This window comes from Canis lupus, chromosome 4 (genome assembly GCF_003254725.2).
Source record: "Canis lupus dingo isolate Sandy chromosome 4, ASM325472v2, whole genome shotgun sequence".
In the NCBI taxonomy this organism is placed as follows: Eukaryota; Metazoa; Chordata; class Mammalia; order Carnivora; family Canidae; genus Canis; species Canis lupus.
Window position 1 is genome coordinate 12,836,033 of NC_064246.1, and position 24,451 is coordinate 12,860,483.

The following is a 24,451-nucleotide window of genomic DNA, read 5'->3' on the forward strand; positions in this document are numbered from 1 at the left end:
AGCAATAAAAGCTTAGGCTAAAATGCAACATAGGGGGAGGAAGATGGCAGATGTGAACGCATGAGCCATTTGCAGCTATTAATGACCTCACAGGGATCAGTCTATTAGATTAAGGGTGTGTGCGTGTGTGGCAGGGGCAGGGGTACATTTTAACAGAGGAAGACCCAATAAGACCCTAGAACAGCACTTCCAGTCTTGAGCAGCCAGCAATTGTTACTCAGGGAAGGAATTGGCAAAGAATAGTGATGTGTTCTCTATAATTCGCCATGAGGAAAACTGTAGCAGAGCTGTAGAGCTCTCTCCCTCATAACAGTTTGCTTCTCATTCCCCTCGACAGCAAATGACGTGGTCCCCCGCTGCTGGAAATGAGTGAGCGAGACACAACGAGGAACATTCCTTTGGCCAGGCCAGAGAATGAGCGTGCTTCCCGAGTCCCCCAAAAATCAAGTGAGCAGGGTCTGTCATGCCCTCAGAAAATCTCAGAATCTCCAGGGTGGGGGGAACCTCTGTGATTCTAGAGTTAAAAAGAGTATTTTTTCTTATAACACCTCCCTCAAACACAAACCGACTAATTCAATAGAAGAAACAAGGATCTATTCCAAAACTGGAGGGAAAAATCGCTGTTGTTGAAACTGAGAGATAATAGGTTACCTAAGCGCTTTTCAAGATTCATTTTGATAGGCCTTGGCTTTTAGATCTTAGCCACTGAGTAGGCTAAGAATGTGACACAAAGGTAAATAGGATTCGATGTGGTGGCTTAGTATAGCTTTACTATGAACTGCTAGGGAGGGGGAAATCTTATTTATCAAATATGCTACAATAAACAATACGGTACAGATTGGTATAAAAAATATGACCTCAATACAGGGGTTTGGGGGGATGGGTAAGGTGAGTGAAGGGGGGTGGGAGCCAGGCTTCCAGTTACGGAGTAATTCATGGGAACAAAAGCCCCAGCATAGGGAGCAGGGTCGGTGGAACTGTAATAACGCTGTAGGGTAACAGATGGCAGCCTAAGGTCTGGAGTCCAGTCAAGTGTCCAATAGCTGTACACCTGAAACTCATACTACATTGTGTGTCAGCTATACTTCAATAAAAATAAAATTCCAAACTCCCCTTAAAAAAAATTAAAAAGAACATGTAATAGAGCTGGTTTGAGAACTTATTGTTGGGGCTGTGAAACACTGAGACTAGGTCCCCTGGGAGTTGAATGTTAAACCCTATGTGCCTCAGGGACGCCATCTAATCCGAGGTAAGAACAAACGCTAGGCAGAGGTGCTCTGCGGTGAAGAGTTAAGTTCTAGACCTCACTCTGACCATAACTTGCTGAGTAGCCTGGACTAGATACTACACCTCTCTGGGCTTTAGTTCCCTTCTCCATGAAATACAGACACTGGGTCCAATGATCTCTGAAACTCTCAGAGCTCTGACAGCTCATGATTATACTTCAATTTTGTTGTAAATTCCCACCTTAGCTGGAGAGCCCTCCCTCCAGCAGCTCTCACACAGAATAAACCGTGTGAAAACCTAAACAAATTTCACTTAGCAGGGAAAAATTCAGTTAAATAACACATTCCATACATCAGAGTTTTTCAATCTGTACAAAGTCCATTTCTGTATGTCCTCCCCTGCTGAGAGTCCCCAGGAACCTTCCATGTTACAAAGAACTGTCAAGCTGTCCCTGGGTATTCACAAGCTTGGTTGCTCCAACAATTTAGGGCAAAAACAAAATAAAAACAAAATTCAGGGATCCCTGGGTGGCGCAGTGGTTTGGCGCCTGCCTTTGGCCCAGGGCGTGATCCTGGAGACCCGGGATCGAATCCCATGTCAGGCTCCCGGTGCATGGAGCCTGCTTCTCTCTCTGCCTGTGTCTCTGCCTCTCTCTCTCTCTCTCTATCATAAATAAACAAAAATTAAAAAAAAAATTCAGGGTGAGTGGGAGGAAGATAAAGACAGTTACAATTTAAATGCTACCCACCTGTTTGTCCTTGACTTTGTGTGGAGTTTCACCAACTCAGAGCTTGGGACCAGGTGTACCAATGAGGTGGGCTGGGAAACAATGCAGATTCCTGAGCTGCTCACCCAAAGATCCACTAACTCAGGATCCCCAGAAGTGGGGAACGGGAATCTGCGGTTCATCATGCTCCCTGGGGGATTCCTTTGCACAGTCAGAAAAGTCCCAATGTTTGAGAGACTATGTGGTAAAGGCTACCTGAATTTATTCCAGTAGCCTAATTTTTTTTTTAAAGATTTTATTTTTATTTATTTATTCATAGAGACAGAGACAGAGAGAGGCAGAGGCACAGGCAGAGGGAGAAGCAGGCTCCATGCTGGGAACCCGACATGGGACTCGATCCCTGGTCTCCAGGATCAGGCCCTGGGCTGCAGGCGGCGCTAAACCACTGCACCACCAGGGCTGCCCCCAGTAGCCTAAATTAATGTAGGACATACATTGTAGGAGTCTGGCAGATTGCCTGAACAATTGGAACTAATATTAGAGACCGTGTATATGCAAAAATTAAAAAGAAGTGATTCTCTATAAACTGATTTTAAAATAGTATTGAGCTTTAGGAGCTTGTGGGAAAATGGAGTGGCACTCAGGAGACAGATTTGAGCTGGTAATGTCAATTTAGGATTTATTGCCTATAGGCAGGAGGGTGGGAAGAAGGATAGGGACGCAACAGAAAACAGCAAAAATTTTAGAAAGATATTCACCGAAACATTAATAGTAGTCATGTCTCATGTCTGGGTAATAACAGGGTTTGCGGATGATTATTACTCTTTATAATATCATTCCTTTTGCATTGTTGAATTTGCTTTTCAGTAAGCATTACTATTTTTACAATCATTAATCAAAATATTATTCCATACCTGATATTACAGAGGTCAAAAAAATTGCTACAAATAGCCTGAAAACAATTTCCTGAGAATTTAAAATCCAGGATGGCAATATGAATATACTTAAAAAAAAAAGACCGAGTCAAAGCATTAATTTTATTAAGTTATCATGAATTCATACACAGTGAAACCTCCAATTTCTGTTATCAAAAGATTTATTTTTCTCTGTATTTTTGCTATAAGTGAAGTTTCTACAGGTTCATCTCTACTTCCGAAAGTGAGCATTTTTCTTTCAGAAATGCTATATGTAGGTCCATCACACATTCATCAACAATTACGTGAGCAGAATTCCTGTAAAAATCTGTTTAGGAACTAAACAACTTACTCAGTTTTAGAAAATGGTTACATCTGACATAAGTAAATAAAATAATTTGTAAGTACAATAAAATCTTCAGTTGCTATTTGCAACACTCCCCCCTAGTGTCCAACTGGAGGAAATGCACAGAGGTGGGGAAACGACGCAGGTTAGGCTAAAACATTTTTCATGTGCGCTTGTCCAACTGGACTGGAGGGGGAGCAGGGTGGAGGTGGATCATTGCTGTCTGATGGTCTAGATGAAATGTTTAGCTTTTTTTCTGCCCTGATTAATTGTTCTGGTTAATAATTGTTCACTAGGGCCCCGAGACAATGATGAAAGTGAAAAAAAGATTTTGCACAAGCCTTCCACAAATTTTCAAAATTGCCCAATCACATCGTTCAATGCTCATGTCCAACCAACCTAAACTCCTTCATTTCAGCATCCCAACGTTATCCATTACATTTCGCTCAATTTACTTCAAGTTAAAACATCATCCCTTCTGGGAAAATTGCACTGAAGGGAAGAATAAAAATAAAAGCCTTTGAAATCTCAAGGAGAGTGACCCAATGTGATACTTCTAGACACTGGGGGAAATCAGGAAAGAGAGGTCTGTCTTGGGTTAGTATATCACAAAAGCCCTAATCTGCAAAACTCTGATTTAATAGTAGGTCTGTCTCATTCATTCTGCAAACATTCACTGACCCCTGATGGGTGTCAGGCGAGACGGTAGACATTGCTCGCTGGAGGCCCACATCCATCTCAGCTGCACATACATCAGAGTAAGTTCAACCTGACATTTTACCAACACATCTTAAGCCCTTGAACTCACCTTCATCAACTAGGGAGACACCCCAATGCTGCTCCTGGGCTGATATTTGGCATGAAAATGGCAGTATTTTTCATGAAAAAAAAAAAGATAAAAGATACATCTATATGTCAAATATTAACACTAATTTCTGAATTGTGGGATTATAAATGTTTATTTTCTTTCGGTGTACTTTTTTCTACTTTTACCTCATATCCATTTCTTGTGCATCCCTAGTACCGAAATTCCTGCAAGTGATTGATTATAGCACAGGAACTAAAATATTTAATCCTAACAAAAGAGTAAAATGGAGTATTGCTGGAATTGAAAGTGGTGAAATAACTCCAACATCAATCAGCAAGCCTGTACATTTGAACCTGTAAACATGACATAATACTTCCAAACAAACAAAAAAAACCACCAAAAAAAAAAAAAAAACCCACAAAAACAAAAACAAAAAAGAAGGTAAAATTGAAATAATAGGAGAGGGCAGCCCTGGTGGCTCAGCAGTTTAGCGCCGCCTTCAGTCCAGGGTGTGATCCTGGAGTCCCGGGATCAAGTCCTGCATCGGACTCCCTGCATGGAGCCTGCTTCTCCCTCTGCCTGTGTCTGCCTCTCTCTCTCTCTCTGTCTATCATGAATAAATAAATAAAATCTTAAAAAAAAAAAAAAGAAATAACAGGAGAGACAAACTGGACTATCAGCACTTAAAAACACAAGTGTTTTCTACTCTTTTTTTTTCCTTCACATATTAATCTACTAATTTGAGTCATAAGTCACGTTTCCTCTGCAACACAGGGCTTTCCTCCCACAGGGTTTGGAATATTAATCAAATTGCATTTCGTTGCTAATTTATGATCTGTCACTAGAGGGCGCGGTAGTTCTTTTTTCCTTTTTAAATGTTTTTATGTTACTAAGAAAAACCTTATATTTTCTTTAACGTGTTTAACATATATTTAAGTTTCAAAATGTGAATGTGTTATAAAGATCATGGATGGTCATGTAGTATCTGGAGAACCTTCTAATTTTCTGTGTTGTTTTGGTTGCAATTTTGTAGGTACTCCAACTGAACCCAGCACAATGCTGATAAATTAAATCTCACCATAAATAAGGTTTTCTAGCATTTACACTGTTTTGAAAATGAATCCCTCCTGTGAGCAGCACGATATAGTGCTCTTTCAAGCTATATCATTGTGAGAACAAGGTAAGAGAAAGTCTGTTTTGAGAGCTAGTTTTATTCTTTAATAAACTTGATTTTAAAGTAATTTTGAAGTAAAATCCAATGGTCCAGATTATAAGAAAAAATAAAAAAAATTCATTTGAAATTCTGTGTTTAGGAAAAAGATAACACTTGGTGCTTGGCACAAACTTAGATCACAAGAAGTAAATTAATAATTCGGCCAAAATCACTGATCTAAAGAAAATTCAGTGGTCTGGCTCCTCCACCTTATTATAAAGTGAGAATTGAAATTCCAATGTAACCATCGTGCATGCTTTTACAAGTCTCACTATCAAATAGCAGGTTTCACACATCATCAAACACAGTTTCATACGTATCTGCAATAAGAGCTTCAAACAAGAATGTCTGGATACCTTCCAGTCGGAACAGTAGCCTAAACAACGCACCACAGATCTCAAGCTTCTGGCCCACCAGGTTATCAGGGAAATATGTAAGGGGCTGATGCAAGGTTAGCTACATCTTGTTTACCAGGCTTGCTGGCAATAGATTAATCAGTGACAAAAATACAGACACTGGGAAGGGGAACACAAATCCAGAAAGCTAAGGGGTTTTCTAACAGCCCGAAGCAAATATGACGTTTATAATCAACATTTTTCTCTATTGGTGCTGCTCTTGAAATAACAACCTGTTTGTTCAGGGGAACAAGAGGGAAAGGAAGGCTGAGGCAATCAAGACCTGCTATAAATATGCAACTTGAGAGCACAGCAAGACTGGTGCCTGGATGCTTTGATGTCTTGGTACTTTTGACAATGGCTGGCCGCTTGGAATTTTAAACCATGGAGTGTTTTGTATTTCTCAAGCACGAAGAGGTATATTTTAAGGAGCGATTTTTCTTGCCTGCAGTGAAGGAAAACACTCCCAGGAAGCAAATATCTCATCCATCAGAATGGAATGCATCCATCCAGGGCCAACTGAATTTGAGAAAATTGAATCTCATGGTGTGCTCCATTACACCCCGGGAACTCATTCATCTCCAAGGCTTCAGCAGCTTGAGTGGGGATTAATTAGCATTAATTCTGGGTAGCACCTGATATTCTCCTCGTGCTCCTCTATCCTCTCCAACTCTCCATTCCTACCGACTAGCATGAATTAATGGGAGTTCTCAGTTTGTAGATGAATTCAATGTTTAGAGACTTTTGGGGGATGTCTTCAGGTTGGGAGTGACATTTGGTGACAGATTTATCAGACGAAATATTTTATTCTCTTTTATCTCTCTCATTTGTTCTTTTGAGCTCCTCTGTACAGCCAAGGTAACATGTACAGGCGACCAAGTTTGATACTGCTTTTCCAAATAGCAGTGGCAAGGTTGTTTTAAAAGCATCTTCAGCTTCAAAGGTTAATTTGGGGGCTTCTCTTTGGGAAAGCGACTAGGATACAGTTTGGTATTTTTGTATTAATTAAGAGAAATGAAGCCTTGCTCAAAATTATCATAATCAATGAAAACACCTTTGAAAAAAGTCATATAGCAAACCCAAGAGGTGTCTGGAGGTAAAGTGCCACTTGAGATTAACTGATTTAGCAATTTAGTCATTCTGTTTGATCCTCGGGTTACTCTGGGTCTCGTACATGAGAAGTGCTGCGGAAGCAGGAAGTCTGCTTAAAATACAAACCCACGGGTTAGCAACGGTGATAGGAAACAAATTCCACAAGTGACAGGAAATGCCGGCGGAGTGTGAGACCGGGCACGCTCCCAGTGGCCCCCCGCACTGCCAAATGCCACACAGCCGCATCGCAGGTGGCTGCGTGCACTTCTTCCTACTGGAGGGAAGAGGGAGATGAGGGTGTTCAAAGACTGGAGGGCTTCCCCAGGGTAGAACACACCGGGAGGAAAATGAGGCATTTTACTTTAAAGCATTCTAAAAATGCCCCAGCCTGTGACACAGGGGTACCAGGACAAAGAGGAGAAATGAAGCAGCAGCACGAGGGTGGGGGGAGAGGGCATGGTGCCCACTCAGGAAAGGCAAAAATAGAAGCGCATCTATCACTGCTAGCTAGAGAGGCTAATTCTCCCTAGGAAACATAGTTTTTTGAAGGATACTCAAGTTCATTTTTTTCCCCCTCCCCGTTTAACAAACTAAAGAAAAGCCTGCATTTCTCCAGGAGCAGCAGCTCAGGTCCCATCATCTGCATGAACAGAAACAAATGAGGTCTGCCCACGGAACCGACGCAGCTGGGAATTCCAAAGTCACTGTGAGACTAGGTGTTCCCTGGGCCAAATACATCAGGCACACATTTTCACATTTTATGCCAAAAAAGTGGCAGTCGATTATTTCCGACCTTGCTTTAAAAGTGGGATCTTGCCATCCAGCTTATTCCTGTGACTGCAATGAGGACTTCCTGGCACCGTAGGGAGGGGGCTAGGCATCAACATCGACCCAGGCGACCCTGCTTGAGGACTTAACCTTGCTGCCTCGTTCTCTTTAAAAAAGCAGGGAGCGGCGAGATGACTTTATGAATCTTTACCATCTCTGAAGCTGTTTGGTTCTGTTTTCCTTAGAGGAGTGGTGCTGGCAGATGGGGAGGCTCTTGAAATTCATACCGGTTAGAGAGACCCTTGAAATTCAACCAGCTCTGTAAATGAAGCAGGGGGAGATGAGTCCCTGCCCTGCCGGAGGAAATCCTCCCTGACATCCTTCACAAAGCCTGTTCATTCACAGCATAGGAGTGTAGACAGAACTCGGTTGCATGCAGCAGGGAATCTGGAGAAGACACGAGGGGAAACGCCTTGCAGCATTCTGCAACCACTAGTCAGAGACAGCCATCAGCATTACAGCTTGGGTGCAAATGGCCAGGCTCTGTGCCTGCAAAATCTGTGAGATTCATGATGTTTCCGGGGGTTGACAGAGAAACTTAGAACACCAAAGAAAACCCAAGTAATTACATGAAACTACAGCACTCCGGAGAAACATAAAATGTCATCATAACATTTCGGAATTTATTTCTTCATTAGAAAGGCAGGAAAATTAGGGCTCCCACATCTCTTTCCTCTGACTCAGACTGGAGCGTGTGAGAACTCCCTTGGCAGAGAAACAGAAATGCAGGGAGGCCAGTGGATTCGTGTTACTGACATCTACTGGTGTTTCATTTTCTGTTTTCCAAAGGATTTGACCTATTTACACATATCATACATCTTCCTTCCTTACTATCTGCCTCCTGTGATAACCTGGCAAGTAAAGAATGGCTTAAGTCTTAGTTACCTACTTTGTATATTTTCTTTTCTCATCTGTTTGGAAGTGACTGCCCATCCACTTGACCTCAACCTGCTAGTTGGGGAGAGCTGTGGGACTCTAGCATGGCTTATTTTGTGTTTACTGGAAGCAGCTTCCTGCCCTCTAAAGGAAGAGAGGAATTGATTACTAATTCCTTTGAAATATCTTATTTGAATTCTGGCTCTCCTCCAACTGAGCAGACACAAGATTTATTGTAACCGATATTCACAGATTATTTGGAGATAATACTTTGGCCAACAGCTCCAACCTTGTTCCCTGACTCTCTGGATGCCTGACCTTTCCACAAGATGCCAATTTGACTGAAGCACTGACCTTTATCCCTAGCAAATGCCTAGTCTCAAAGGGTCAGTGACCAAAAGCAAATTCTGGTGGAAATTAAAGACATGTGGAATAGTCTCTGAATTAACTATCAGGTCTTAGCCCTACATACAGATAGATCTCTGGGTATTCAAATGCTGTAGAGCAATGCAGCAGAGAAAGTAGAGCTCCCAGGTCCTGTAGAAATATCTACTACAGAAATGAAGCCACATGTGTTATTAACATTTTCTAATAGCCACGTTAAAGATGTAAAAAAAGTATTTCATTTGACCCCATATACTTTACTATGAAATATTACTACTTAACATTTCAGGTCGTGATCCTGGGGTTCTGGAATTAAGCCCCGCACTGGGCTCCCTGTCCAGCAGGAATCTGCTTCTTTCTCTGTCCCTCCTCCTACTTGTGCTCTCTCTCTCTCAGATGAATAAATAAAATCTTAAAAGAATTAGGCTATACGATCAGACTCTAGGCAAACTACTCATTTTTCTAAGCCTCAGTTATGATCTATAAAATGGGTCTAATAATAGTACTTGCTTTAGAGTTGCTGGCACAGAAGAAGGGCTCAATAAACGTTGATTATCCATACTCTATTTGTTCCTTTATCCTACTCAATTTAACAAATGTTTATTGAGCATATTTTTTTAAAGATTTTATTTATTTATTTATTTATTTATTTATTTATTTATTTATTTTAGAGATTTTATTTATCCATTCATGCAAGACACACAGAGACAGTCAGAGACACAGAAAGAGGGAAAAGCAGGTTCTTCGCAAGGAGCCTGATGAGGGACTCAATCCCCAGACCAGGATCACCTCCTGAGCCAAAAGCACTCAACTGCTGAGCTACTCATGTGTCCTTATTGAGCATCTTCTATGTATTAAGTGCTGCTATTAGTCTGCTCATGCTGCTTTAACAACATACCACATACTGAGTGGTTCAAACAACAGGCTTCTGTTTCTCAAAGTTCTGAAGGCAGAAAAGTCCAAGATCAAAGTATCAGCCAGCTAGGGTTCTTGTGAGAGCTCTCTTCCTGGCTTATAGATGGCCACCTTCTCAGTGTGTCCTCTAGAACATAGAGAAAGAACAAGCTCACTTTCTAGTGTCTCTTCTTATAAGGACATTAATATTATTGGATCAAGGCCCCACCCATAGGATGGTATTTAATCTTAATTATCTCATCGTAGGCCCTGTCTCCTCCAAATACAGTCACATTGGAGGTTAAGGTTTCAACATGTTACTTCTGGGAAACACCAGTCCATAGCAGGTGCTGTGAGAGAAGACAAGTCTACAGAATATAGAATATTTCTTTGGTCTCAAAGAACTCAAAATCTAGCAAAAGTCATGGCTATTTACATAATTAAGTGTATATAGATAACGTTTAAGATGCTAAAAGGAGATAAAAACAATGTGCTAGGGAGGTGCAGAGAAGGGGAAGATTTAGTGGTGTGCGAGCAAAGATAAAGAAAATGCTCTCCTTTGTGGCCCTTGCCAATTTCCATGATGCAAACACTCCTACCATGGCAGATCTCAAGCTGCCAAAGCATTACTGAATATTTAACCATCAGTATCCAGCTCTCTCTCTAGGCAGTGTGAGCTAGCTTCAGTACATGCCTGGAGAAATTTCAACTTTGGGGGAAGAACAGTTAGCCAAAGAAGTGGGACATCAGCCCAGCCTTGAAAGATAAGTAGGAGAGAAAAAGTGAGTGCAAAGTGAGGGGGCAGGCTAAGTGGGGGAAATTAAGAGGAATGAAGTGCATGAGGATTCAAAAAATAAGTAATCTTTTAGGGCCATGATGCTGTAGGCAACGTGATAGGAGACAAATCTCTAGAAAGATAGCTCAGGATCAAATCATAATGGAAACAGAATACAAGAACAGGAGAGCGGCTTCCAGAAATGAGGGCATTTACAGAGGCCTCTGAGCTGGACAGCGACAAGATTAAATTCAGCACTTGACCTCTCATAAAACACTCACATGCAGGTTATCTCACTTTTTCCTAACACGAACCTGTGCATCAGGCAGAGCAGATATGTCCACACGGACCTTCAGAATGGGATCTTATTTGGAATAAGGGTCTCTGAAAATGTTAATTAAGGTAAGGATCTTGAGATAAGATTGTCCTGGATTACTGGATTAGGCTGGGCTCTGAATCCAGTGAATAGTGTCCTTCAAAGGACAGAGAAGAGACATGCAGACACACAGAGGGAAAGGCCACAAAAAGGTGGAGGCAGAGATGGGAAGGATGTGACGATCAACCATGGAAGGCTGAGGACACCAATGACCACTCAGGAGAAAGGCGTGGACCAGATTCTCCACATGAACTTCCATAAGGAGTCAACCTTGCCAATGCCATTAGCTCAAACTTCTTGCCTCCAGAACTGTGAGAAAATAAATCTGTGTTGTTTAAGCCACTTGCTTTGTGGTAATCTGTTATGGCAGCCCTAGGAAACGCCTAAAACCTCTACAAAGAGATGAGTGTTAAGTTAAAGGCTGCAGAGAGGTGAAGTTATTTGTTCAAAACCATTGGTCTCAAACTTGGTGAAGCCCAAACTGGGACCCATGTATCTTGGCTGCTGGTCTAGCACTCAATTATTCCACACGGCCTTGCCTTTCAGAGAATACATGGGGATCCAGGAAAAGTACAAAAGCTGCACGGGGTGTGTGTGGGGGTTGGGGGGAGCATTCACCCTCTGCCCAGAACACAGAATTATGCTTTTTGTTCCTGTCTCTTCCCATGGCCCCAATTGCCTGTACCCACGACTGTGTTTCTAAGCACCCAGACCTGGGCAGTCTGCAGATTCCAAGGCAGAATGAGTTGGCCGTATGGTATAACTAGGTCTTTGGGGAGCTCCACATGCAGCTGTCTCTAGGCTGTTGTGCTGATGACTCACACTCTGCTGGTGTGCACAGAACTAACCGCTGGCCTTGCCTGAGAGACAGAAGTCACTTAAGGAAGGGAGTGATTTTTGCCATCACTGAAGGATTTGACACACATATCCCAAGGGTTTCTGCCATCTTCTAGGACACTGAACACTCGCCAGAAGCCCTGTGGCAAAGTCACATCTAAAAGCAGAGTGGAGTCTCACCAGCACATAGGTGTCAGGCACACCCTCTCTGTTTTGCTTCATACACTCTGCTCAAGGACTTTGTCTTCTAGGGAGGAAAACCAAACCAGCATGACACTTTCCTGCGAATTCACTGAACATGGTGTCTTTAAACCCGAAAGCTTGATAATCATGGGGTAGGAGAGGTGACATCCATCCCCTAACAGAGCACAGCGCAAACCCGCAGAGTGGATTGATCCATCTCTGGAATGCTTTCAGCTACCTTCTTCCAGGGACAAACTTCAAGGAACGATTTCCCTGCCAATCACATTGCCAGAAATGTGCCCTCATCGATCTCCATGTAACTGCCACGGCTACAGCACCACCAGCTCTGTGTGGTTTCCTCAGAGCAACCAGTGCTGTCCCTTTGGGATGAAGGTCTGGCAGGATGCAGGACAGGCCGCTCACCGTCCCGAGCAATGGTGATCTTGTTCCTCCAAGGAGATCTCTGGTAGGCACTGAAGGTCACGTCGGGCAGCCCTCTATGAGAATTCCCTCTCATAGTGGACAAGCCTCTGCTACGGACACCAACATTCTGCTAGAAGTGCCCACGAGAAGGGCAGCCTAGAGCGGGCAGAGACGAATCAGGAATGGCAGAGCCACTCCAAAGGAAAAGCAATGGCAGAAGAAACAAAAGCAGGGACGTCTGGGTGGCTCAGTGGTTGAGTGGCTGCCTTTGGCCCAGGGTGTGATCCTGGAGATCCAGGATCGAGTCCCATGTCAGGCTCCAGGCATGGAGCCTGCTTCTCCCTCTGCCTGTGTCTCTGCCTCTCTCTCTCTCTCTCTCTCTCTCTCTCTCTCTGTCTGTCATGAATAAATAAATAAAATCTTTAAAAGAGAGAGAGAGAAACAAAAGCAGCAAAAGCAATCATCACTGAAAAATCACCCATCATACTCTTGTAGTGTTCTTGATACCCTGTGGCCAGTGAAATGAAGAGGGACCTTAGGGAATAGTCATTCTGTCTGCTGTGTCTTCAAAGTCTTCAGAGGAGGGAGAGCCCTTGTAATGAGCCTGCCTAACGTCACCGAAGAGTGATAGATGCCAAACACAATTCACAGAGTGAATTTCCTCCTCCTAAGTTCTTCAGAATTTTATGAAGATACCTAGAAACTCCGCCTCAATTTCAGTATATGAGTTTTTGTTTGTTTGTTTGTTTGTTTGTTTTATTAAGGAGGTTTTCAAAGATGATACTTTTGATCTAAATTATATACAGGTTGCCCATAGAATTTGGTTCACTCTTTTCATTTAACTTGTCCTGCTACAGGTTTTGTTGGGAAAGGCTGTTTCTTATAGGACTAGTGGAAAAGAAAGTTTAATATAAGCTGAATTCAAGAAATTCACATGTTCACAACCTTGGGGGAAAGGATGCCATCACATATCCCCGGACACAGACCATCCTGGACACCTTTCCTGGTGGCGGCCAGGGAAGTTCTGAGCATGTCAGTGAGAGGTCTGTTCTGTGGCACAGAGCAGCAGGGATCAAAAGAAATTCGGGAAGTCAAATTTGTAGTTTTCTTCAAAGCAAACTAATGAATATGATCTCTAGGGGAAGTGGCACAGGAGAGCACTTTTAGAAACCCCAAAATTTGAATTTTAATCTTGGCTTCAGCGTTTGCTAGTTGTGAAAACCTGGGGACACTGCTCAACCTCGGAGTCTCTTACTCCTACATCAAGTTCAATATAGTAACATGGAAGCTACGAAGTGTTTGTGGAATCGAATGTACACTTGGCCTGACCAAATGCTGTGTTGACGGGCACTCCTTCTTCTCCTGCACCCCCCACTGCTCTGCAGATACTTTCTGGAGAATAAAATCCTTTGACCCACTTCCATAATCCATTCCAGCTCCTTCAAGTTAAGAATTTTCTCTTTAATTTGAATACATTTTCCAGCCATTTAAATTGTTCTCATGATGTTCTGTTCTCAAAGGAAATTCAAATATATCTCCAGTTATTTCTCTGTATACTGCTACCAAATTCCCCATGTCTTAGAGACTTCAAAGACAAACAGTGAAAGGCCTTGGGATTTGGATTGGATCTAGAAGACATCAAGAAAAAATGGCAATAAATGTCTGAGAAAGTTGAACTTCCCGCCACATTTTTCCTTGTTTTCCCCTTTATTCTGGTGGAAGATGGACCTTTGGCAACACTAGACTCAACCAACAGGAAACAGAAAAAGAAAATACAGTTAAATAGGAATTTCCCAGTTTTTGTTTGATTCTGAAGTAGTTATAACATAATTTTGAAGTTTTATGCCTAAATATTAGCAATTACCTGGGATAGTCCCATTAGCAGGGATTTTTAAGAATCTGGTTACTACTGGTAACTAGACATTGAGAACAAATGAAATGTAAATTTACGGCCATGACTGGTCTATGGGTTTCTCATCATTTGTGTCTAACAATGAATCAAACAGCTGGCATGTTTTCTTTCTAATATGCAAACTCAGTCTTTTTAAAGCCGTTTTTTTATCCACTGCTCTCTTCCCTTCTATTTTGGAAGTGTGGATTTAAATTCACAAGAAACTGCATGCTTCTTTTGTATTTCTGTTCCATCTACAAAATCATAATAGCACAGTTGGAATTATAACTACTGAACTGTCATGTTGATTCAGAGTCGAAATCTCTCAAGGACTGTATCTTTTGATAACCTCATTCTTGGTCCTCTCTGACATTAAAACGTTCTGTTTTATATATGCTGCAAAATGAGAGGGGGAGAAAAAGCACAATCCACAGAAAGCCAGCAGAAGCACAATCTAGAATGACACTTTTTTTCCTTCTCTTTTCCTATGCACAGAATACCCCCGGGCTCTTTCCTTCAGTTTCTATTAATGCCGGCCCAGCCTCTTAGGATCTCTCACGTGTCTCATGGCTTCAGAGCCCCCTTGAAATTGTAACCCCAACACTGATAAGGACAGGAAGGGCACTTCCTTTATAACAGGGAAGAAGGCCAAGGAGGTTGGTTTACAGGATGCCCCCTGTCAAAGAGAAGCCCCATTCAATGCCCTGGGATGAAAATAGGCCATCTTCTGGCTCTGCCTAAAGTAGGACATCCTGGGGTGATGTTTTTATTGGATACACAAAAAGGTTCCTCTGTTCTGCTTGACTCTACCTGAAAATCAAATATAAAGTAATCTCCCTCCGAACTTGGTTGTTGGAATTCACAAATAAGCTTGCTGAGCCTGACACACAAATGGAAGGCATTTTTACTAAAAAAAAAAATGTAGCCACAAAAGGATCTCATGTTAAGACAGTAAAACTTTATACAGCACTGTGGCCACATTCACAGATAATGTTTTAATTACTCAAAATATATTGAATACATGGAAAGAGAAAACTACCTTCTTAATTTGGAAAAGTTGTAAACAATTGTGAAAACTACATTTCTGTGTCATAATATGCAGCAGTAAGTAGCATGCTTTGGTGTGTGTGTCTAAACATCTGTTGTGAAAGCGTTTTGAAAATAGACTAACCAGGGGATCCCTGGGTGGCTCAGTGGTTTAGCGCCTGCCTTTGGCCCAGGGCGCGATCCTGGACTCCTGGGATCGAGTCCCACATCGGGCTCCCGGCATGGAGCCTGCTTCTCCCTCCTCCTGTGTCTGCCCCCCTCTCTCTCTCTCTATGTCTATCATAAATAAATAAGTAAATAAATAAATAAATAAATAAATAAATAAATCTTTAAAAAATAAAATAAAAAGCTGCATATACAAAAAAAAGAAAATAGACTAACCATTTTCAAACAAAATCGTCATAAGAAGCCCTCAATGCAGAGAACAAAGGTGTTTAATTATTAAAAATATTTTATTGAATCTAACTTTCTACCAAATTTGCTCACTCTAAGTTGATTAATGAGAATAATGAGGTTACTAGATATATCCCCAAATTTCAAACTAAGCATTATAGGTCATATCTGTTTCAGCATTCAAATTAGGTCCGTACCTTCTTTCGGGGTACATAGCCCTGAAAAATACCCAAATAATACAGACAAGTAGTTTCAAACAATACTATTTAATTTTTTACTTTGGGTCAAGATATTCTTAATTAAACATAGATGACGATACAAGCTTTATTCTAAGTATGTACAAACTAACTCAACCAGGCAACAAAAGTTAATGCACTAGAGGCTTCAATGTGCTAACATTTTGTATTTCCTTATAGTTTTAAGTAGCCTATAATTGGTTACTCTAAAACTATTATGTCTATTGTTTAAACAGGATTTAAAAGTTACTCCATTTACTTTGCCTATAAATGTAAACTATTTGTCTACATCACACTCCAAAATTACTTTAATAGTTAACTAATTTTAGTTATATGCCGGTCTCATAATATGTCCTAATTTCCTACATTCGAGGCACTGTGACTCCATCAACAGGTTAACCCTGTTGCAGGTTCATTCTTGGCCCTTATCAGGCAATGTCTGTACTCAGTCTTGGCTGCTGGTCTAAGAGCAAATCTTTTCTAGGTCTTAATGGTGAACATCCTCTTTTCACTCTAAGAGTCATTTCTCTTGGGAGACATGATGATATATGGTGAGAGCATCTGCAAAAAGATTTTTAAATAGTTCCCTCCTTGAGGCACCTGGCTGGCTCAGCTGGAAGAGCAAGCAACTCTTGATCTTGGGGTTGTGAGTTCAAGCCCCATGTTCAAGCCCCATGTGTAGAGATTAGTAATGAAATAAATAAATAAACTTTAAAAAAATAAGTAAATAGAATAAATAAATAGTTCCCTCCTTAATCAATCTAACCTTTTGGCTAAAGGTGCATCTGTCTTAGAGTCTCCGAGGCATGGAATCCAGGACTTCACAGCTGGTTTGGCTCAGCATGTCATCTTTTTAAAATGTCATGCATGCAACATAATTTGGAGATCCATCTATATTCAAAGCCTGAATCACTAATCCAATTAGTGGAGGACACCTGCCAGGGGTTCCTTCTGAGAGCAAACCCTCCTTTCCTGTGTCTAACCAAGGAGTAAATGCCTGTGAGGAGTTGTCAAAAAATTCCAGTTAAGAGCCAAACCACCAGTGCCCCTTTGAATAAACAAAATTAGCTCACCTTCCCCAGGAGATTCTGATTCACTTCCTTGGAGTGAATCACTGTATTCCCTACCACTAGCCAAGAAGATCCCATGGAGCTTTAGTTTCCATACTGTCTATTATAAAAACAACAGGGTTGTTTTCTGCCATGAGCAAAACAGTTAAAACACTGATCAATTTTTTTTTCAAATACCTACCCCCTACACTGATCCCACAGAGAGAGGAAACCTACCCTTTCCAGCACATTCCCCATCTTCCTGGTACTTCCCACTGTGACTCCCCAAACTGAAGTCCCAGTGATCAAACTATAACATGATAAGCAGTAGGACTGAAACTGAGCTATGTCATCTTGACTACATGTCTGTCTCCTTACCATGTATCCTACCCTTCCGATTCCTTACATTTGAGGCACCATGATCATCAACAGATGACCCGGCTGCAGGCTCTGGCACCACCCTTGGTCCTCATTAGCTAACATCAACTCAGTCTTAGCTTCAGGCCTTGCTTTTGTCCTCTCCCCAAGTTCCTCCCAAACTCAAGTCTTGCCTCATGAGAGTTAACTCTGGCCTTGCTGTGTAACTCCAAAGTCTAGGTCTCGGCTTCCCGCTCAGGTTCCTGATGCTAACCAGCCTTAGCCTATTACCTTGTTGCTCTCTACCACTAAGCAGGATTCACTGACTCACTATGCTAATGTATACGGGATAATAGATTTGAAGGAAATGGGCAGAAAGTTAAGTCAGATAAAACAGAAGCCTAGAATTTACAGACTGGCTTTGCTAAGAGGTTTGAAAATTGTGTTTTTATCAATTTTGTTCTCCCATGGCATTGAGCAAGCTCGGTGGTCTCTGCTCTGTTGATGGAAACAAAGGAGGGCATCATGTTACATCATCCCTTAAGTCACAGGATAAAAAGATCATCAATGTCTCCCTGAGGCCAGGAGGTGGCTGAAAAACAGGAAGGGAAGGGGCCTCATGGGGAAGGTAAAATTGGGAGCAAAAGAGTAAGGGCCTCAGGGTGTCCTTCAAGAGAATCTCCTTGAAGGTTCTGGTTTTTGTCTTATTATTTTAAAATCCACCTTTTCCTTCACATCTGCCAAATCTCTGGTTCCTCCCTCTTCCTACTCTGGTGAATCCTCCCAGCATCCAGTAGAGTCTGAGAGAGATTCAGTGGTGGAGTGTGGTGGGAGGCAGTGTAACATAGATGGCAGGATGTGATCTGGGTCAGAAACAGGCTCAATCATGGGTCTGTTGTGCTATTTCTAATGTGGTCTTAGGTAAATAACCTCTCTATATATTCTCACATACAGAAGAATATACAATCTTTTTCATTGAGTTATTGTAAGAATTAAAAGAGATAAAGGATGGGAAGTACCTTTGAAAATATCTAGTACATGGCATGAACAAAATCACTGGTTGCTATTATTTCGTATATGCAAAAAATTTCCAGGCAAGTTTTGCTATCCTTACTCTATTGGTAAGGAAGGAAATTTCTCGGAAATGGAAGTATACTCTCTTCTGTACAGGTTCTTCCATTTGAAATTAGCTTCTTCCAGGATCTCATATTGCTATCAAAGCAATTTGAGAAAATGAAATTTACTAGCAGCCTAGGTGTTCCATATTCCATAATTTTGTCCTATAATTCCCCTCAAAGGAAGATACAATTCAACATTTCTTAGGGTACAACCATGTGCTTGGTACAGCTTAGGCCACTGTGAGGAATAATAAGATATTCACCCCCTCAAAAAGAGTTTATAATCTAGAGAAAGAAGGAGACAGATGCCAGCTGATTATGACATCACATAGAACAGTTGTACTGAGAAAGTTCAACGAGAACCCAAGGGAGAAGGAAATTGGTTCTATCCTTTGGGAGCAGAGGCGACTAAAGCAGAAAGGTTACTTTTCCTTATGAACTTGTAATATTATTTTGGATGAGTAAATGGAAAGGGAAACAGAAAAATAAGCTTACCTAAAAATATCTGCTGTATAACAATGGGCAGTGTAAGGGGTAATAATAGAAAGCTATTAACCTTAGAGTTACAAGAAACTCCCAATTATTTCAGAGGAGTTTTACCTGCATGAAGAAGGAAAACTGGTCTCATGGTTCAGGGTCTATGAATAATGTGGTCAAAGTAAGAAGGACAGGTAGGTTATTCATATCCCCCAAAACAGAAATTGTGGATAAGCATCTCCTTTATCAAAGGGGATTGGATTGGCCTTAATGCTACTGGCAAAAAAAAAAAAAAAAAAAGATGACATATTTATTTTACTTAAAATACGGGTGAATTTTTTCATATGAAATAAAAGGCAACTAAAAAGTACCACAAAATACAGTATGTCAAAATGAGTGATGATGCCTATATCATAAAGAGTCTAAGCTGAAAAATCTTCAACATTACCTTGGGACAACTGGTTTACAAGAAACAAATCTATTCATTTTTCAAAGGAAAGATGTGCTATATAAACAGAATGAGATTCTGTCCCTGTGACATTTAAAAGACTTTTAAGTCAGTTGGTCTGAGAGTCAAAAGTTTTTGCCAATATTTGCAGTGTTTCCTTTTCCTAAAAGCTGTCCTCATCTGCAATAAACAGTACATGTGCCTTTCTCCTCCCAAATACCTTACTTTCAGACCCTGTACGACCTGGCAGGTTGGAAAAACCAGCACTGGATATCCTGTACTAATGGGAAGCCTTTACACGACAGTCACATCCTGAATAAGAGTGAGGTACTGTGGACTTGTCCAGATCCTGCAGCTTTAGCTTTTTTTACATTTGCCTGGGACCCTTGTATGCCTTATTATAATCTGCTTTCAGTATTAAAGCTCTGTTCTAGGACTTTTCTCTGTCTGACTGATTGCTGCTTTTATCAGCTCTAATTAATGATGCATGATGGTGTTCAAACTGTTTCCATAAAGCTTTCCCAGTCTTCAGCACCCAGAAAGTAAAGTGCAGCCACTTTATGGAATATGACCTTAATTAACCCAAGTGATCTCATATCAATCACCCTGATTTTCTTCAGATTGTCCGGGTGAGGACATCTCTAGTAATTTACTGCTTTTGGAAACCTACACTCTCTTAGACATGTTTCTAGTTGGTCTTTATAAAACCCCCTGTACCTGTGTCTTGGGAATATACAACACACCTGCTGGCAGGAGCTTCAAAAGTAGAGTCAAGTGTATGAGACACAAGCCTGGGCCAAGAATCACCTCAGCTCCGAAGAGATGACAGAATGGTTTCATCACCAATACCCTCTGACATCTGAAACAAGGTCTAAAGATAAAATCCAGGGAAGAACATGTCGCCAATTCCTTTGGGCCCATCCACCATTAAATCCACTATTCCTGAGCTTAGCTGTACACTTGCTCTGCCACAACTGTGATTTATCAAGAAAGAAGCAAAACATCAGAAACACCTAAGCTGCTAATATGTAGGCAATCACTTCTCATCAGGAGTGAATCCTCTGGGAAATAACTACACGTCTCCCAGAGGCACAGGCAATGATTCAGCAAACTAAAGAAGCCAGAAAAGCAATATTAAGAAAGCAAAAAATCATTAGAAACTCAGGGAGAAAATATAACTTTGCATGGTACTTACCTAAGCAATTTAAAGGCACAAAAAGATAATTGGCATGAAGTACTGAGATAGAACAAAGAAACAAACACATCCAATGCAGAAAAGGTAGGGTTTTTGAGAATTACTTTTAAACAACAGCAATAACAACCACCATTACCACCAAAACAAACAAACAAAGGCTATCTGGATTATTTTGTCAATTGTCCTAGTTGGATATGATCAGTGCAAATTCTTAATTTTCACAGAATTAAAATTGGCATCCATCTGGGGCACAGGGGCCTGTTGTTCAAAATACAATAGGAATCGTGCAGTTTCAACAGATACATCATTTCATTTTCCCATATCCTTGAACATTTCTTTTTTGGTTTTTTAAAGATTTTATTTATTAATTCATGAGAGACACAGACAGAAGCAGAGGCATGGGCAGAGGAGAGGGAGAAGCAGGCTTCCTGCACGGAGCCCAACATGGGACTGGATCTCCGACCTCGGGATCACGCCTGAGCCGAAGGCAGACGCTCAACCCCTGAGCTACCCAGGCATCCCTCCTTGAATATTTCTTTAAAAAATGACCAATTGTCTCCTTTGGCATTCAAGTTAAACTCATTGGTGTTTTCAGGGCTTTTTGAAGGGCATTATTCAGATTTTTATTCCATTGAGTTATCTATTTGTATTATTTTATAGCTGTATGTTGGATTCATATTCTAATATTTTGAAGTGTCTAAGTCATTAAGGGTGGACATGAAAGGGCAGATGTTTTAGTTCTCCTGATTCTGAAAGTATTACAACTCCCCCAAAAAACATACCTGAGTTATTACCCCAAATCCTAAGAATTTGTTTTCCATGTAAAGATGCCAACAAGACAATGCAAGAATAACAGCAAGTTTATATAAGTATAGATGAACAAATTACTTCTAAGTCTTATTAAAATATAACTATGGCATAATACTAATAATAAATGGGATATGGCTTTATAATACCACAGAGATTTTTGAGTGACAAGAGATTGTAGACTTATTCTTGTCAAATATTCTCATTCTGCAAACACACTAATGTTCAGAAAAATTGTGACTTCTAGTCAGTGACTAGTCAGAAGTAGGGATATGATCTGAGCATGGGTCACAGAACTCTCAATGCATGTCCATTTTTAACTGTGCACAAATCTACCCTGAATGGTCTCACTGGTTTTTCATGTATGGCCCCTCCCTAGCATCACATCTTATCACAGCTTGCTAACATCTCATTAGAACGAAGGCTCTGATTTCTGGCCTATGTCCTCATGGAGGAAGCATTCTTTCTCTGACACTAAACCTAAAGAAACTCTTTTCTCAAACCTGAGCAACAATCAATGAATCCTACTTCTTTACCCTGACAATTAAAATAACACATGTTTTTAAAATAGTCACCCTAAAAATAACTGGATCAAAATGATAACTTCAGTGGATAGATTCATTGCTAATGGATAGGAATGTCTAAACATCTGTTATAGAGAATTTCACCTGCTGATATTGTAGACACATTTATTGTAAGTACAATAAAGACTGTTGGCCCATATGGGCCAATACATTTCTTTTCTTTTTTTTTTTTTTAAAGATTTTATTTATTTATTCATGAGAGACACAGAGAGAGAGAGAGAGAGAGAGAGAGAAGCATAGACACAGGCAGAGGGAGAAGCAGGCTCCATGCAGGGAGGCTAACATGGGACTCGATCCCAGGTCTCCAGGATCACACCCTGGGATAAAAGCGGCGCAAAACTGGTGAGCCACCTGGGCTGCCCCTAATACATTTCTTAAAGGTGATTTCTATGTATGTAAGACATACTTGGGTAGGCTCCTTAGTCTAGGTGTATGCCTGACCTCCAACACCCCATCAAAAATCACAGCAAAAATGTTCTCAGGGAAAGGCTCTTGGTGACTTGAGGACAAGTTAATAACAGGGCAAATGGAACTGTTATCCAAGTGGCTCAATAGCAACACAAGTGTTTTTAAGGACTCCCTTGCAAGCTCAGATTGGGCAAGGTCAAGAATCATACAATCAAATATCAATTCGCACATTTCAATCCTGACAGAGTAAAGAGATTGAAGAGAAAATAACCTCTTCTCACATTCTTCCCCCTCTGTCCTCACCATACCAGTCCCAGCTGCCTACCTCAAGATGGAAGAGAAAGGGGGAGGTTCTTTAGAACTCTGCTCAGACATGAAAGAAGCACTCAGTGGTTTGGGTGCCCAAGGGAACCAAAGAAAGGATAGTGGAAGTGCAGGTTTAGAGATATGCAATCTGATTGTACTTCAAGAAAGAAACTAAAAGAAACAAGTGATTTACATTATTTAACAAGGAAAGACAAAATGGGAACATTTGGTCAAGGACTGGCAGGAATCAGTGGTTTTCCATGATTGAAAGGCCAGGTTTCTAAATTCTCAACCAGTCTCTTGACCACCAACAGCAAAACCACTATGAGGGTTGATACACATGCACTTACTCCAACTGTTGAAAGGAGAAGACTCATTTCAATAAAGCCCTTATTTCTTGCAAGAAAGTCTCCATAATATCCTGACTCTCTAAAGGCAATTCTGGAGTGTTTTGTAACATCCCCAGGATAGTAACTCCAGGTTAACAGTAAGTAACCTGGAGTATAAAAGTATGCATGCGGAAAGCTCTTCCTTAAAAACGTTTACAATCTATTGACGTTAACCATCTAAGTATTTCCAACTGCTTAGCAAGTTCTCAAGTAAGACCTGCATCATTTCACCGTTTTCATCTTGTTTTTCCCTTTATTTCCTGTAATACTCTAAATGTGGTCTTACCAAGCAAGAAAAATTTAGCTTTTTAAAAGCGGTGGATGGTCACATCTGTTACTTCCTAATCGGCTTTATAATCTGCCTACATGATAAACTCAGTCATTCTCTACCTTGGATGCACAACAAAATCACCAGGGGAGGTTTCTAAACACACCAATACCTGGACCTCACCACCAGAGATTCTGCCTTAATTGGCTGGAGTGATGCCCAGGTATTGGCTTTTTTTATTTTTTAATTTTATTCAGTTAGTTAGTTAGTTAGTTAGTTAGTTAGTTAGTTAGTTAGTTAAAGCTTCCCAGATACCCACACTGTGATTCGAATGTGTAACCGGCACTGAGAACTTCTGCCCTACTTTTTCCCTGTGGTTCCATAGCTAAGAAATGTCTCTTTTCTTTTGGACTTGTTCCACAGATTTTCTTGAACCTTACATTTATCCCTGTGATGATTCATCTCTTTGATCCACTTTTCCAGATCTTGTTACAATATATTTTGTCAAGAAGAGTTCTGTCTGCATTTTATCCTGGCCACTGACAAAAATGGTGACTAGGTCAAGACCCAAGACAGAGCCTTGTGGCACCCTGTCCTCTTTAGGTAGGATCACTCCACTATTTGCCATTCTTTGTCTTCCTAAAATTTCTCCATCTTTCCCTTAAGAATATCAAGGGGGATCTTCTCAAACACAGACTGAAATTTCCTGATTTACCAGGCTAGTATCCCTGTCAAAGGAGAAGCTAAGGAAATTCTGGCATGACCTAACTATTCTATTTCACTCTGAGCTGTAGTAGTTTTATAATATTGCTTTAAAAAAAAAAAAAACCACAAATACCCAAGAACTTTCCAGATTTGAGACAGCTGATTGAAAAGTATTTGCAAAGAAAGTCTTTTTTTTTTTTTTCTGAACCTAAATTTAATGAACATGATAAAACAGACTCAATTCTTCCTCCTTTTGAAAGATTTTTATATTTGTTTGGAGGGAGAGGAGTTCACTATGTATATAATGCTCCCTGGGGAGTGATGGCTTCATTCCATCAAGAAGACATTTTAATTCTCTGCTGAGGAACTGAAGATTCCTTCTTCTTTGCCAAGAAATGCACTCCACTATAACTTTAAAATGATCCAGAAACACAAGAGAAGATTAGCATTGCTTAACATGGAGAATTAATGTCCA

General features: G+C 40.8%; 1 protein-coding gene and 1 long non-coding RNA gene across 2 annotated transcripts in view; one reads left to right on the forward strand and one right to left on the reverse strand.

Annotated features, from left to right (window-relative positions):
- Nucleotides 1–24,451, reverse strand: part of ANK3 (ankyrin 3) — a 673,376-nt gene that overhangs the window by 377,795 nt on the left and 271,130 nt on the right. The window lies entirely within an intron of this gene.
- On the forward strand, nt 18,817–19,750 carry LOC112651923 (uncharacterized). Its single transcript, XR_003131159.3, has 2 exons — nt 18,817–19,060; nt 19,546–19,750. It is a non-coding gene; the product is annotated as an uncharacterized LOC112651923 (long non-coding RNA).